The following is a 12,726-nucleotide window of genomic DNA, read 5'->3' on the forward strand; positions in this document are numbered from 1 at the left end:
TGGAATTGAATATGTTATCTGAACTCATATCTGAAAAGGCACTTCTAAGCATAACACCAAAAAAACAAGTAAAACTAGAAACTTTTCTATAAGCTTTATAAACGATGTTAAAAATACAAAACAAAGAAGTGAAAATTAGCCAATAGATGTAAGACAAACACTAAATTTCTTGAATGTGTGAACAGCTCTTATGTATCATTAAGAGCAGGGGTGCCTGTGTGGCTCAATCGGTTAAGGGTTCGACTCTTGATTTTGGCTCAGGTTATGTTCTCAGCGTCCGGATAGAGAGCCCTGCATGGGCCTCTAAGCTCAGTGTGGAGTCGGCTGGAGATTTTCTGTTCCTTTCCCTCTCTCCCTCTCCCTCTCTGTGTGGGCACTTGCACATGTGTGCTCTCTTTCTCCCAGATTAATAAATAAATAAATAATAAAAAGTAAATCATTAAGAATAACAAGAAAACCATATTAGAAAAAGGGCAAAGAGTATGGAGAGTAGTTGAGGAAAAGATATGCAAGACTTCAATTAAGTTATGTAAATAAGTCCAAGTTCTCTAATGGCCAAAGAAAGGCAATTTAAAATGATCAAATGTCATTATTTTTTACTAAATTTGCAAAACCCCTCCACCTACTTTTTTTTTTTTTAACAAGTTTGCACTACTGGTGGGAGTATAAGTTGGTATCACATTCCCAATGGGCAATTTGACTTTATCTTAAAAAACAACAATATTGGGGTGCCTGGGTGGCTCAGTGGGTTAAAGTCTCTGCCTTCAGCTTAGGTCATGACCTCAGGGTCCTGGGATGGAGCCCCGCATCAGGCTCTCTGCTCAGAGGGGGGCCTGCTTCCTCCTCTCTCTCTCTCTCTCTCTCTCTCTTTCTCTCTCTGCCTGCTTTTCTGCCTACTTGTGATCTCTGTCTGTCAAATAAATAAATAAATCTTAAAAAAAAACCAACAACAATGTCATTTAAGTAAAAATAGAAACTATACCTTTTAGGTTCATTATATTTAACTGGTATAAATATTAATTAACAGATGATCTTCATATTTTTATGTATTTCCAAAACTTTTACAATGAATATGTTTTATGTTTATAATGGGGGAAAGAAACATTAATATTTAAGGTATTTTTAAAGATCATAAATAGCTTCCATGTCAGAATTCCCAGATTTTATAAATACATCAATTTCCTTCCTGACATTATTTTAAATTGTCTCTCTAGATCTTGATACACAAATCAGTTGAAAGGTAAAACAAATATTCTGGATAAAAATATATGGGTGCTTTTGGATCTACTTGACACACCTAGGTAGACAAGAAAATGTTTCTGATAAGGACTTGAGGTATAAAGTACAATGTGTTGCCTTACACACTCTACTACCTAATGTATTATGTCTTTCAGTTGTTCAAATTAGGTTAAATATTTTGTGAAATTTTTAAAATCCTGTCAACCTCCAGACTGTTGTTCCCCCAGTTCAGTTTTACGCATCTGGTGCCTGAAAAATATCTCCCCTTAGCTTAAATCCAGCTGGTATATTCTCTTATTTAAGATGTATGCTCTCCTCACTCAACTTGAATTGGCTACCCCGTCTCCTTGTACTTTTTAGTTTACATGAGAGTCTCCTATTAAATGGTAAGCTCAGAGAAGATATGAAATATATTAAATTCATCACTCTTGCCCCAGCAACTGGCATAATGTCTGGTAGAGGGCCAAATGAATATTGGTTGAATGAGTTAATAAAATAAAAATCAAGCTCACCTCTAGGGATTTTGCAGTCTGTTGTTTGGACTAGTAGAATATGAGACATGATTAGAAGGCAATTACAAATTTTCAGTTCTTTCATTTGGTAATTTCCTCTAGAATATCAGAAATATCATAGATAAGTTATAAGTTCAGGAGTAGGAACTCTGAATTACATGGAAACAGATTATGATTAAAGTTTATTAAATGGAAGCATAAGTAAGACATGTTAAGATTTAAAGCAAAGAAGAAATGAAGTTAAGAATGGATTTAAAGCCTACATTCTGTCAGATCAAAAGTGCCCATCTGTAGACCACTGCTTCCTTCATTGTTCTCTTTTAGAAATTAGATAGTAAATCTTATTGTTCTGGTAGTCCTGGCTCTTAGTACATTTTTCCAATTACTGAGCTTAATGATGAGCTTCTGAGTGTTCTGATTTATAATCCTTTGATTTTTGCTAACCACCTCCCCAGACTTGTCATATTTAATTTGCAGTATTAAATTATAAGAAACTAGCACCCTTTCTTAATGAATTCATTGGTCTGAATTATACTAACAGAATCACCAAAAATTATATCAATGTGCCAGAAGAATGCCACATTTGCCAAGCTAATTCTCATGTTTGAATCAAACCTCACTGGACTTGCCTTTAAATGGATACCTAATAATGGGAAGTAATGTTCATTTCATTCTTTCATTTATTCATATCTACTGTTTCAGTCCTCATAGGTTATCGTAGTAAAATACCATGAGCTATATGGCTTCAACAACAGAAATTTATTTTCTCATGGTTCTGGAGGCTAAAAGTCAAGATGAAGATGTTTGTAAGGTTGGTGACTGGTGGGTCCTTTATTCCTGGATGACTTCCTACTGTGTCCTCATGGCCTTTTCTTTGTGTGTGAGCTCTTCTGTCTCTTCTTCTTCTTATAAAGATACTATTACTATTGGATTAGGGCCCAGCTCTTACAGCCTTATTTAACCTTAATTACCTCCTTAAAGGCCCTGTCTCCAAATACTTGGAGTTATGGATTCAACATCTGAATCTGGGGGAGACGATTCTGTCCATAACACATGCTGACCAAGAAAGCCTTGATGCGTTTCTCAGTTTGACTTAAGACAGACTTCTTGTCTTCAGGCCTTGAACTCCCTTTTCTTAAAGGATTTACTTTAGAAATTTGTGATTTTATAAATGTTTCGCTAGCTCTTTGAGATATACGTCTCTTAAAAAGCCTCTTGCCAGTTTTATGGACCCAGGAGTGTCTTTCTCAAGGCCCTGGGAGCCATCCCCTTGAAATATAATAATCAAGGAGGACAGTGTCTTTATCTCCCAGTTTCTGTGAGAAAATAGGAGCCTAACTTCATGGGTGCCTTTGCTCCAAGTTGTAAAATTACCTCTTATTGTGAAGATATGAGAAATCTGTTTACTTCTCCTTTGGGTAAAACCAACTCACAAGCATAGATGTCCTACAGTCTACCCTTGCCCCACCCCACTGATCCTGTAGACATGTTTCTAAATGTTTAGGAGGAGTACCTCTAAGTCAGTAGTTTGCTTACTTTTTATCAACGGTTGCCATTATTTTTATTCATTGCTTGCTTTTTTTGGCATCTTTAACTTCTAGCAGATATTCTTCCATCCTAAATATAGTCTTTAAAACTTCCTTTAGTGAGGGTGGTAAACAATTTCAGCTTTTGCTTGTCTGAGAATGTTTTCATTTATCCTCATTCTTAAAAGAGTGTTCTGTTGGATGCAGAATTCTATGCCAACAATTATTTTTGTCTCAGCCTCTCAGTTGGCTAAATTTATGGGTGTCTGCTCTAGGGCTCTTTATTTTGTTCTATTGATCTATTTGTTTCTTCTTACACCAGTGCCACATTGTCTTGATTATTATAGCTTTATATTACATCTTGAGATCTTTGTTCTTTCCAACACTGTGTTAGATATTTTGGGTCTTTTGCTCCTCCATATAAACTTTAGAATTAGTTTGTCAATATCACATAAATAACTTTCTGGGAGTTTGGTTGGGATTGTATTGGATATATGTAGATCAAGGTGGAGAGAACTGACATCATGACGATATTAAGTGTTGCTATCCATGAACATGGAATTTCTCTCCACTTATTTAGTTCTTTCTAAAATTTCAGTTATCAGAGTTTTATAACTTTTTTTCATATAGATCTTATACACATTTTTTATATCTAAGTATTCTATTTTTATGGTGCTAATACAAATGATATTGGCTTTTAATTTCAGATTACACTTGTTCGTTACCAATGTGTAGAATACTGATTGGCTTTTATATATTAACCTTGTATTCTGCGACCTTGTCATAAACACTTAAGAGTTCCAGGAAATTTTTGTCAAATCTTTCAGATTTTCTACATAGGTGATCATGTCCTCAAAGTTCATAGAGGTTTTTTTTTTTTTTTCTCTTTCCAATATCTATAGCATTTATTTCCTTCTTATCTCATTGTATTAGCTAAGACCTCCAGGAGTGTTGAGATGTTGAAAAGAAGTGGTGAGATGGAACATCCTTGCCTTGTTCTTTTTTTTTTTTTTTTAAGATTTTATTTATTTATTTGACAGAGAGAGATCACAAGTAGGCAGAGAGGCAGGCAGAGAGAGAGAGAGAGAGGAGGAAGCAGGCTCCCTGCTGAGCAGAGAGCCTGATGCGGGACTCGATCCCAGGACCCTGAGATCATGACCTGAGCCGAAGGCAGCGGCTTAACCCACTGAGCCACCCAGGCACCTCTTGTTCTTGATCTTGGTGGAAAGCTTCTAGTTTCTCACAGTTAAATATGTTAGCCATAGATTATTTGAGGATATTCTTTATCAAGTTGAAAAAGCTCCCCTCTATTCCTAGTTTACTGGGAGTTTTCATTATGGATGTAAGCTTTCAAGATACTGAATCTATGTCCTCTAAATGGTAGTTATATATGGGAGTATCAAATTTAGATTTACTCTTGTAAATTAAGAGATAACATTGAGAATCAAGACTGTAAATGTAATCATCTAGAAAAATGGATCTAGAGCTGTGAATGAGAACCATAGGGTAGTGTTTAAGAGCTCTATATTAGTAAAAGTAGAAAAGACTATGTGGGATAATAAATGACTTTTCCATTTAAAATTTCAAGTTTAGCTCTCATTTAATACAAAGTCTTTTTAGCTTGATGGGTGCTTTCCTCCTTATGATAACTCTGGGATCTGGCCCTTCTCCAACTTGTGACACTGCCATCTCATAGGTGGCTTCCAACTCACTATAATAGGGGGAGATAAGAATGGAGGAGATACATTAAATCTTAACTGACTCATCCTGGAAATGACCCATGTTCTTTATACTGATAGCTAAATGGTAAGGAAGTCACACAACTCCATTCTCATTTTTCCAGCAAGATAGTCTGAAGATTACAAGGGAGCACTTCTAATAATTGAAGGGCACTCTCTGTCTCTATCCAAAGAATGAGCTCTGGAGTCAGTGTCAAGAGTCTAAATCCTCCTTCCATTATGCATTTCTTGCATTACATTAGACTAGTTACTTAACTGGACTTTGCCTTAGTTTTCTTTGTGAAATGGGGGAAACAATTGTACTTTTGTTATTGAGGTGTTATGAAATTTAAATGAGTGTGTATATATATATATTTTTTTTTTTTCTTAGAACACTGTGAGGCACATAACAAATACCAATAATGTTACTGTTCTCGTTGTTGTTATTACAGTTACAGGGGAATAAACTAGAGAAGCTCACAATTCAGATGATAGCTGAGAGAGAAAAAAGAACTATCAACAGAAAATTCTACAGTTTCTTTTTCTTACCACCATATGCCATGTTTCTCAGAATCAGATCACTTTGGAATTATTATTAAACTTTTTCTAAACGGTAGTATGTGACTACTACCTCCAGCCACAAAAATCTTCTTGCTGGTATATACTTAATCCATGTGTTCTTGTGTTAGAGGTTGTCTAAAGCAGCCTCAAAATCCTAACTTTGATTCCCCAAATTCTGGCACTGCCATAAGTCATATAGTGCCAGAAAACTCGAATCACATTGTCTTTTATGTAAATGTGCCTCCTGGAGTTGTGCAAAACATCAGTGATGCCTCTAGGCTCTATTTCTGGACAAAGGTGGGTGGACCTCCATCCAGTTCTGAACATTTCTTAGCTTTCCTAAATTCACAATAGAAAACCAACTCTGCCACGGGGGTTGCTTGTTTCCAAAGCATAAATGAGAAAAAGAGAGTATCATGTCTCTTACAGCAATTCAAACTTAAATCTCAATTTTAGTTTTACAAGCAAAGCTTGATGCAAGCAGACATTATTTGCCTTCTAGAATCACCTTTCCTGTACCTTCTCATATTTCTGGGTTAAGCCCTTTGCTTTTATCAGTGGCCACTATAATAGATAACTGTAAGGGATTAAGAGTACTCTTTCCTTGATGAGCACGGAGTTATGTATAGAATTGTTGAATCACTATTTTATATACCTGAAACTGATAGAGTGCTGTATATTAACTAACTGGAATTAAAGAAAGAAAGAAACGCCTGAGAAACTATCACATGAAGAAGATCTTAAGGAGACCTAAATGTAATTTAGTATCCTGGATAGGCTCCTATGAGAAAAAGGACATTGGGTAAAAACCAAAGACATCTGGATAAAGTATGGAGTTTAGTTATGACAATGTATCAGCATTTTTCCCTACTTGCAACAAATGTATCTTAGAGATATAGGATGTTAATAACTCAGGAAACTGAGGAAAAAGTTTGGTTTATAGGGAACACTTTGTGCTTTCTTTGCAAATTTTCTGTAAGTCTCAAGCTATTCTTAACAGTAGCTTCTTTTCTTTTTTAAATGTGTTTTTAAAAATCTACATTTATTTATTTATTTATTTTAACATATAATGTATTACTGGCCCCCGGGGTACAGGTCTGTGAATCATCAGTCTTACACATTTCACAGCACTCACCATTGCACATACCCTTTCCAATGACCATAACCCAGCCACCCTATCCCTACCCCCTAAACCCCTAGCAACTCTGTTTCGTGAGATTCAGAGTCTCTTATGATTTGTCTCCTTCCCGATCCCATCTTGTTTCATTTTTTTCCCTCTAGCTTCTTAATAAAAAAAAGAGGCAAAATTAATACAAAGAAAGAAATAACCATAGCAAATATATTCTAGCATTTGTTATAACACTAAAGTATGTTCACATTCTTTTTTTTTTTTTTAATTATTTATTTATTGAGAGAGGGAGTGGGACAGAGGGAGAGAGAATCCCAAGCAGACCTATGCTCAGTGCAGAGCCTGATGTGGGGCTCGATCTCATGACCCTGAAATCATGACCTGACCAAAACCCAAGAGTATGTCACTTAACCTACTCAGTTCACATTTAACATGAAAACCTTCTCTGTTACATTTCTTGGTATCCTTATGAAATTCTACATGAATACGTTTTAAAGTTACTGAAAAAAGTTGCCTTGAGGAATTGACTGCTTTTCCTTCTCTTCTTGGCTGTCAGGAACTTCAGAACCAAATATGAGGCTTAATCACAGCACCTAAGGTTATTGCTTCTGGGAGGAGTGTTTGTATTATTCTTCCTTTTTATTTTTTACTTGTGCTTATTATTTTATTGATTCCAAACTGGGTTGAGTCCTTTGAAGAAAGATATAGGAAGTAAATAAATCACCTTTTTTGGGGGAGGGGTCATCTTTTTCATGAATCCTTCTTTTCCATAAACATTTTATTTTTTTATTTTATTTATTTATTTTTTTAAAGATTTTATTTATTTATTTGAGAGAGAGACAGTGAGAGAGAGCATGAGCGAGGAGAAGGTCAGAGAGTGAAGCAGACTCCCCATGGAGCTGGGAGCCCGATGTGGGACTCGATCCCGGGACTCCGGGATCATGACCTGAGCTGAAGGCAGTCGTTCAACCAACTGAGCCACCCAGGCGTCCCTCCATAAACATTTTAATAGCTCTGTTAGCAGCTGGTTTGATTTTATATCAGTCCTGTTATCTCTTAATAGCTGTAAGTCCATTTTTTATGTCTTCTTCTTTTTTTTATATTTAAAAATCTGTCAGGAGGGGTGCCTGGGTGGCTCAGTGGGTTAAAGCCTCTGCCTTCAGCTCAGGTCATGGTCTCAGGGTCTTGGGATCAAGCCTGCATAGGGCTCTCTGCTCAGCAGGGAGCCTGCTTCCTCCTCTCTCTCTGCCTGCCTCTCTGCCTGCTTGTGATCTCTCTCTGTCAAATAAATAAATAAAATCTTAAAATAAAATAAAATAAAATAAAATCACTTGTTGGGGCGTCTGGGTGGCTCAGTCAGTTAAGCGGCTCCCTTAGGCTCAGGTCATTATCTCGGAGTCCTGGGATAGAGCCCTGTATTGGGCTCCCTGCCTACAGGAGGCCTGCTTCTCTTTCTCTTCCCTGCTTGTGCTCTCTCTTGCTATCTCTCTCTCAATAAATAAATAAAATCTTAAAAAAAAATAAAATCACTTGTTTTTTTCTCCACAAAAATGAAGGTCTAAATCCTTGTTCCTTAGTCTATGAAACTGCCAAATACTTGGCAGTTTGGATCACCTGCTTTTATCACATTTCAAAGTCATTCAGTGATGGTACTGCAATAAATGGTATTTAATAGGAATTCTGTAAAGATGTAGCCTATATTTTGATGGAAGGGGAAGTGTTCAGTAACTCTACTAAAAAAGATTCCAGTATTTTACAATCCAATATGACTAGTTCCTCATATAATAATAAACTGTCAAAAATAAATGTCTTACTGAGCCTGAAAGCAAATGAAAGGAGACAGCAAGAACCAGTAGCTGCAGGAATGAAACATTTACTATTTCACTGAGTGATCACTTCAGGTAGAAATACAGGCTGGTAGTGATTCTTGTGGTATTTGGGTGGTTTTGCCTTTTGAGGAAACCAATACGAAGATGGCGGGCCTTTGGGAGCTAAAATGATACCAAACTTGGTATCTCTTTTCATTGTTTGTTGTTGATTTTTGTAGACAAAAATGACAGCTAGAGTTATTTAAACAAAGACCAGATGTGAGTATTTTGGAAGGCAAAAGTAATTTTTTCATGATTCATCATTGCTGTTTCTACTTTGAAGAAATCTCAGAAAGCAAGAAGAAAAGAAAACAAAAGTTTCAGAAAAACTGTTGGACACAGTTTGCCAAGGGACTATGGTGTCTGGTACAGAGAGTAGGTTTTGGAGGCTGAATTAAAATGTGGTATAAAAATAAATAAATAGGGATGCCTGGGTGGCTCAGTTGGTTAAGAGGCTGCCTTTGGCTCGGGTCATGATCCCAGCGTCCTGGGATCGAGTCCCACATTGGGCTCCTTGCTCGGCGGGGAGCCTGCTTCTCCCTCTGTCTCTGCCTGCCATTCTGTCTGCCTGTGCTCGCTCTCTCTCCCTCTCTCTGACAAATAAATAAAATCTTTAAAATAAATAAATAAATAAAATATGGAATGATTATTATTATGGTATGATTATTAAAGCCAGTTTTCCTCCTAAATAAATGGTTCATTTTAGCGAAACCGTATTTAGACTCAGGTCAGAACTATTTTTTTCACTTGTTTCATGTATCCGTAAGAGATATCATTTGAAAAACTGGTGAAACAGATTTACCCCAGATGCAACCCTAAACTCCTTCATCAAAACTCAGGAGTCAGGTTTCACCTGATGTAGATTAGAGTTATACTCCAGTCTACACAGGGGGCTGGTACTAGAAGGTGGAAAGAACATTTTATGTCATTTTTCCCCTGGTAGGAAATATCCTTTTTTTAGATTTTCCTATCTCATTTATTCCCCCATCTGAGTGCAGGGCTCCACTCAGATGTATGGACAATAAAGAAATGAATAATAATAGATTACCTAGCAGTATCTCATCCTCTGCCTGGTGGAGTAGGGCCTCTGCTCAGACTTCTGGCTCCTTCCTACTTTGTAAATGAAAGGGCACTTCGGATCATCACCAAGTTTTGGAAAAAGGCTAAATTTCCTCTGATGATTAACCATTTGGCTCTTAGCAGCACTGAAGAAGGTCTTTGAAGTGACATTTGTTCTCTGAGAACTCAAAGTTGTCTCTGATGTCCTATTAACGGAGGAGTGTCCTGGTTTCCACCCGCCCCTTACATGCGGAGACTGTAAGGACTCACGGTGTCCTTCTCATTTCAGCTCCCCCCAACCCTTTTTTGTTCTTTCCTTATGGTTACCATTTGATAGGTATTCTGTGGCCTTTGGCAGGTCAGTGACTAGAGCACCTGTCCTGGGTTTATTCGGAAGTTGCTTCCAAATCTAGGATTGTGAGTTCTTCCCAAAGTTAACTTCAAAATTCAACAGGTTATTCATTATAGGGTAGCTGCTGAATGATCCTTTAGCCAGAAGCCTTGTTCAGACAGTCTGTGTCCCAGGGACCGCTTCTTCTTCCTAGTCACTATTCCCCAGCTGCCCTTCATTAAGTCACAATACAAGCTTACTTTGGTATTTCTGAGGTTCACACAAACCTCGCATACTCATCCACCCTACGTTTCCTTAATGGCAAATTCGGGAATGAACTTATTAGTTGTAGATTCAGCCCTGACTAAATGAAAAACTGATCATTTCATTGAGAAAACAAGATGGGGAGGAATAGAGTCTATAAAATAAGCAAATGGCCAGTAATAATCGGAGAAATACTTATTTCCTCTTTCTCTAATTATTCGTATAGTATAACTGTGATAAAACCAGGGAAGGCAAACAAAAAACTAGCTATGTGCATCATAAATTCTTTGTCTTAAAGCCACTACCTAGGAAGCAATCTTTAAAAAGCCTTTAAAAAGCTTTTAAAAAGCCTTTTTCATTTATTTTTGTTCAGGATGATAACTGGGTTCAAGGAAGCTGAAATAACATGGCATTGCATGTGATACCTGTAATCACACTAGCACATGTTTTTATTTTTGTTTTGTCTTTTTAGTAGAGGAGGAGTAGGTTTGCAGCTCTGATCAAATATCAAAACATTTTCTGAGATTTCTGTGATTCTCAGCATCAGATACCAATTTTCTACTCTGTTTTCAGGGGACTTCATAAGGTGGCCAACTGAGCATAACTGACCTACCTAGCTATAACCAAAGTGTGACAAAACTCCTCTCCAGGATGAGCATATTTGCTCTGTTACGTCGCTACATGAAAGGAAACCCCGTGGCAGTTCTAGTCCTTGCCTGGTAGTTTTAAATGGCCTTAGGTCAGACACAAAGGCAAAGAGATTTGACCCCACAGTGCAGACATCAAATGAGGGAGTATCATGCTGAACAGAGATAGAGAAAGAAGTAAGGATCTCTTTCCTCTAAAGCTCCAAAACTTGGGCTCCAACTTTGTGTCCTGTTAAGTGTGTGGATTTGGCTCAATGAAGCTGAAATTCAGTTAGCTATTGGACAGAGCTGGACATTGATTATGTAAAACATCACATAATCATGCTGCAATCCTTGATTTGGTGGATAAAAGGTACAGAAGAAGCAATGACTAGAGACTATCTAAGCATTTTGCAGGTGGAAATGTTCCACATTCCAAGGGCAACGTGTAGGATCTCATGTAATCATGGCTTTTGTTTACTTGTATTTTCCTTTCTATTAAGCCCCACGTGATTCTTGAGCCTCTTCTGTGTGCCAGCCGGAATCTAAAAGTCACATTTCTCTGAACAGATTATTTCGTGGTTGAAAAAGGACTTTGTTCAATAAATTAATGGGGAAAACTAAAAATTAGGTATCAAGTATTAGGTTATGGTGTAAGGACTAAGAAAAAGAATGAGGCTGCTGTCTTTGGGAATTTGTGTGTGTGTGTGTGTGTGTGTGTGTGTGTGTGTTTGTGCAATGTACTGGGTATTGAAATAAGGATCAGGATTCTTAGGGGGCCATGAAATTGTGAAATTATGTCAGTGGTGTCTCCTGAAATTGTGTCAATAATTTTGCGTATATATACACATTCTATAGGCACATTTTCCTGGGAAAGAAGACCCATAATTTTCTCATTCACATTCTCAAAGTAATCTATGTAAAAAATGTTAAGAACGAACTATTGTCTTATGGTCATGTTCTTAATGAAAAATTTCAAATAAATTACTGGAAAGGAGAAATGTTAATTTGGTAATAAGGAGGTATATTTTCCCATTTCATCTCGAGCATTATCTGATATTTCAGGAATCAATTATATAAGTTATAAATAAGAGTTAAAAGCATCATTTATTAAAAAAAAGTTGTAAGGATTAAATGAGGTATTCAATAACTATGAACTCTATTTTTAAGCACCCAAATTTGCCTTCTTTGGACTAGTTATCCTCCAATATTTCTATGGCTGTTTCTGTCATTTTTGGTCAATGCCACTTTATAGAGAGTCAAACCATACTTGTTTGAATTTGGGTAAGAGGTTGACTGACTAAAAAACAATTAATTGGATTTCTTGGTTTGATGAACTATCTTATACTTCAGTCCCTCCTGAAGTCAGCTTTGGTCCTCTGTCTGGTTTTACTGGTCATTTAACCTGTTTCTGAGTAGGAGGTGGAGAAGATAAATTGATAGTAAGGGTGATTGCAAATACTAGGCAGAAATATTTAGTTTCACTGCCCAGAGCTCTCTCTTTTTTTTTTTTTTAAGATTTTATTTATTTATTTGAGAGAGAGACAGTGAGAGAGAGCATGAGCGAGGAGAAGGTCAGAGGGAGAAGCAGACTCCCCATGGAGCTGGGATCCCGATGCGGGACTCGATCCCGGGACTCCGGGATCATGACCTGAGCCGAAGGCAGTCGTCCAACCAACTGAGCCACCTAGGCGTCCCTGCCCAGAGCTCTTTTATTGATCCTTCTTTCTCCATGCCAACATTATTCAACAGGTCAATCATTTTTAAATGAAAAGCAAAGGGATCTTGAAAAGGAGAAATGACATCTTTAATAGCTTGTGAAGTACATATGTGGAAGTTGAAAAGTCATTCTGTCACATTATTTTAGATTATGGATCACTGTTTGTAATTTTA

Source organism: Neovison vison, chromosome 4 (genome assembly GCF_020171115.1).
Source record: "Neovison vison isolate M4711 chromosome 4, ASM_NN_V1, whole genome shotgun sequence".
Lineage (NCBI taxonomy): Eukaryota > Metazoa > Chordata > Mammalia > Carnivora > Mustelidae > Neogale > Neogale vison.